The sequence below is a fragment of the Catharus ustulatus genome, chromosome 17, assembly GCF_009819885.2.
Source record: "Catharus ustulatus isolate bCatUst1 chromosome 17, bCatUst1.pri.v2, whole genome shotgun sequence".
Taxonomy (NCBI): domain Eukaryota; kingdom Metazoa; phylum Chordata; class Aves; order Passeriformes; family Turdidae; genus Catharus; species Catharus ustulatus.
In genome coordinates, this window is record NC_046237.1 from 12,802,261 (window position 1) to 12,807,238 (window position 4,978).

A 4,978-nucleotide genomic window follows, 5' to 3' on the forward strand; every position below is an offset into this window, starting at 1 on the left:
CCTCTGGAAAGCACGAGGATTTATAAGAATTCTGTAACATTTATGGCTGGCTGGGAAGGGGATGGAGAGAGGCTCTGGGCACCTGAGGCAGGGGGGCTGCAGTGAGTGCTGCTCAGCACAGCCCTTCCCAGCCAAGGGCTGCAGCCAGCCCTGAGCATCAGCCTCACGCAGAGGAGAAAAATGCTCCCCGGGCTCCCTCCCACGCAGTAGCAGCTGTGGAATTTCTTGAGGTTGCAGCAGAGGAAACCCTGAAGGTTATTTCTTTGCAAAACAGACACTTTACATATTCCTGATTTTCTCTTTGCTAAAATGTTCAGGGTTTAAGTGACACATTGCCTTTGCATTAGAGTGCTGCTCACTGTGGCAAGAATTTCTACAGCACCCCACGGATATTCCCCTCTGATCCCATCCCCTGTCCAGCCCCACTCTGGCTGCCAGTGCCTCTTGGTTTGGGAACAGCAAGGGGAATTTGGTCTTTCAGTCTTTGAGTGGACACAGAGCGCATTCCCTGGGAGCACTCACTTTATTTTCCAGTCAGGCAGCTGCAATCAGCAATTTGTCCAGCTTTTTTTCATTCCCAAGAGCTGCTTTTGATAATTCCAGCCTCTAAGGGCCCATTCCCTTCTGAGCCAGCAGTGGGATCACTAAACACCGCTCTCAGTGCAGCAGAATGGCACAGTTTGAGTTGTTCCCTTTCATTTCTCAGCTCTGTGCCCTGAAGCAGGGATGCTGATAAGCATGGCCTGGATGCATGGAAGTCATCCAGATGGTTCCAATGCCTTTCCTGGCCTGCTGCTGGGATGGAGAAAGCACTACAGTCCTTGTGATGCCCTAAGGTTTAGCTTTCATATTTTTCAGATTCTGTACTGCATTGGTGTATAACTCTGAACTTCATATAAAGTGTTAGCAAGTTCTCTTCACAATTTAGTTCCACAAAACAATCCTTTTCCAGCCCAGAACCAAGGACACTGTTGCAGCTTCAGGCCCAGACAGTGTAAACAACAGAGAATTAAGGAGAGCAATCAGGGAGGATGGGACTGCAGAACCTGGAGCTGGAATTGGACAATGAACCCCAATATGGAAATGGACCAAAGCTTATAGAAGTGTGAGAACTTGTGAAAGGCTGTCCATCTTGGGTGGAGCCACGGCCAGGCTCTTGTACTGCCCAAGGTTTATCCTCTGAAGGCCTTTTTTTAAAATCCCTACTTTACTCCTTTAACACTGTCTAGCCTCTGCTCTAGGCAGCCTCTCAAGGCATCACTTGGATCGAGGTCACAGCACTCTGACTTCACCTCCTTTGGGGAAGCAGCCTCACCCTGTGAGTGCAGCGAGGCTGATGCTCGGTGACGCCCAGCACAGAGCACATCCCACAGCCACCACTTCTGCCTGGCTCTGGGACCCCATGCTTCAGCAACTAATATTCCTATGACAGATTCTGTGGGATAGAGACCCCAGACAAGTCATGCAGGTGGTGTCTTCTAATAGAAACAGGGAATCCAAAGTGCCCTTAAGACTATGATCCCAAACTGGGAGGCTCATGCTGAGCAGGGGGTCCATCAGGAGGGGACAAATAGGGCTGACAGATTGGTGAAGTACTGGGGGCTTGGCTCCAGCACTGAGGAGCTTGGCTTCAGGTTTAATCAAAGACAGAAATAATTTGCTGGTTCCTCTGCACAGCTGGGCTTGGCAAGAGCTGTGGCCTGAGAAATTGGAACACACCAGGATGTTCTTGGAGATCTCAGCGTCTCCCAAGCAGAGATGTTGCTGCTTTGGGGTTTTACCGAAGGCTTGGCTCCCCCAGGCTTCCCCACTTCTTTGTAGCCCTTTCATGTCCTAGGACACATGGTGAGCACCAGGAGCCCAGCATACAGAGTAGTCCCAGCCCGATTTGACCCTCACAAGATACCACGAGCTTGATTCCCGTGCCCTGGAGCTGCAGGACCGGCGCTGGGATGGGAGGCGGAGGGCGCAGGCTCCGGCCGGGGCTGGCACGCAGGAGTGAGCTGCAGCTTCCAGGCATGCCAGTGGCGTTCGTCAGGGCTCCTGTGAAAGCGAGCAGGCGGGGGAGGAGTTGCTTGAAAAATTGCTATTCACAGAAATAGAAACTTCCCGCAGAAACACGCGTGCGTCGGTGACAAAAGCCCAGCTGGGAATTTCTCTTGGCAGCAGGAGCAGTGGGAGGGGAAGGGGCTGGGGAGTGCAGGAGGCTGAGGTGCAGGACTGGGGGTGCTGCCAGGGTCCTGACCTCAGCCATGAGGGAAATTGCTACTTTTTAGCTGGAAAAAGCCTCTCTTGGCTCCATCATCTTCCAAACGGTCCCCAGGAGCAGGAGCTGGCAGTGTGGCAGCGACGGGCTCAGTGACCCCCACTCTGAGCCATCCCCTCCAGCAGAGCTTGCTCTGTGGCTGTTGGGATACTGCAGAGAGTGCTGAGGTCCTGGCACAGGGTGCCCAGGGAAGCTGGGGCTGCCCCTGGATCCTTGGAAGTGTCCAAGGCCAGGTTGAGCAGGGCTTGCAGCAACCTGTGCTAGTAGAAAGTGTCTCTGCCCACGGCAGAGGGAGGGATGAGCTGAGCTTTAAGGTTTCTTCCAACCCATTCTGGGATTTCACACTTCCCCAGGTGATTTTCATGGCAGGTTTAAGCCACCCTGGCATTTTCTCTGCCTATTCTCTCCAGCCCCCTGAACTCTCTTGTTAAGCAGCTATTATTAGCCCCATTTCTTGGTAGCCAGGAGCTGTGTCAGACCCCACCAGTCTATTTATAGAGTGTTGTGAGCTGTTTTGGTACTTGTGTTAATTGAATTAATCCTTTCTGAAGAAAAGACTTGAAGAGCTCAAGTTCAGTCAATATTCCCAAACTGTGGAGATCCAGGATTCAGTACAACATTCCCAAACTGTGGGGATCCAGGATTCAGTACAACATTCCCAAACTGTGGGGATCCAGGATTCAGGACAACATTCCCAAACTGTGGGGATCCAGGATTCAGGACAACATTCCCAAACTGTGGGGATCCAGGATTCAGGACAACATTCCCAAACTGTGGGGATCCAGGATTCAGGACAACATTCCCAAACTGTGGGGATCCAGGATTCAGGACAACATTCCCAAACTGTGGGGATCCAGGATTCAGTACAACATTCCCAAACTGTGGGGATCCAGGATTCAGTACAACATTCCCAAACTGTGGGGATCCAGGCAGCATCTCAGGCTGCCCTGACAATCCTTAGCCCTCAGCACCAGGGAAGGGCTGCTCTGCTCAGTGTTCCTGGGAATTTATGGAAGGGGATGACACCAACCCTGCCCTGCAGGACTGAGACTTGTGAAACCCTGCAAGGGATGGAAGGGAAATAGCTTTTATCATCTAGATAGATTTTGGTTTAGATATTAACAGATTTAGATATGCAATATGTACTTAACAGATGGATTCATCCTTCACTACGCAAAAAACACAGTAAAATAGTGTATCTGACTTTAGAATCACTGGGATCTCCAAGTCCTTTAGAGTGTTTCTCTCTGCTTTGGGGCATAGTTAGTCCCTACAAAGTTTCTTCCATCTCAGGCAGGCTCTTGCCTCATGGATCCCTGTAAGATAACCACAGAAGGAGAATGCTTATGTCACTGTGTGGCAGCTCATTTGTTATCAGGGCAGGATCATTTAATCAAGGAACAAGAGACTGGATGGGAAAAAGCAGCACCCAGAAGTTAAAATAATTTTGGAAAGCCAAAAGTTGTCACACATTAAAGCCCAGTCACTGCCTCCTGCAGCTCTGGCTCTCTGATGCTCTAAGACCAAGTGGTATCAGTGGTAGGGGTGTCAATCAGATAATGGACATAAATTAATAATGAAATCAGCACATGAGCTGCAGATTGTAAAATCCACCATTGTGTTTGCAGTTTGACTGGGCCATTTTCCAGTTAATTTGCAGCTTGCAAATGAAAATGTTGTTTCCTTCCTGCCTGGCACTGGGAATAAGCATCTCTTGGACTGCAGAGTTGGTGGGACACACTGCCCACGATTCTGGATTCTGCAGCTCTCCTGGGGTTTTTACAACTCAACAGGTATTTGATAAATGTCACTTCTCTCTGTTCCTGTTAGCTCTCTCTGATGGCCTGTCAACATGACACCACCATCCCCAGAAGGGTGCAAGGCCAGCTTGGATGGGGCTTGCAGCAACCTGGTCTGGTGGAAGATGTCCCTGCCCATGCAGGGGGTTGGAACCGGGTGAATTTTAAGGCCCCTTCCAACCCAAACCATTCTATGATTTATGATTCCAAGAGGTTGAGCACAAGGAGACCTTGATGGATGTGATTTCATTCCCCGACTCAGGGAACGTTGCAGGAAGAGCTTCCTGTGCTAAGCCTGTAACAGAGGCAGGGGAGGGATGGAAGAGCCTTGTATGCCAGGAAAGGGCTGTGTTTGAAGCCTGAGGGATTCTTTCTCGCATTTAGCTGGAAAGCCACCTTCGGCATTAGGGTTTTGAGTTAAGTCCATCCTTCTGTGGGGCTTCACCTTCGCTGCAAGAGCCACATCCCTGCGGGGCGCTCCTGGCAGGTGCTTGGCTGACAGACCCAGGCTCCCGGGGACCTGCTCCTTCCCAGGGCCATCTCCGGGCCGAGTTTCAGCGTCGCTGGCTGGAAGGGCTGCAGGATCTCCCGCTGTCAGCAGATGCCAGCAAAGAGCCACTCTGCAGCCACCGGCGCTGCCGGGCCGGGGGTGGCCGGGGACCCCCACCCTGGGCACCTCCTGCCCCCAGCCCCGTCCGGCTGGGCGCTGCCTGCCAGGCACAGAGCCTTGCGGGGATCCGGGGGGCTTTGCCACCAGCTGGGAACCCCCAGGCTCAGCTCACGGATTGTAGCACCTGCGGCTGCTGCAGGGCTGGTGGCACGGACCAGGGAACGGGACGGGATGACCTGGCTCATCTCAGCACGCATGGCTCCGTGCCACACGCGGGGCAGGGGACACTGCTGCTGCTGCTCA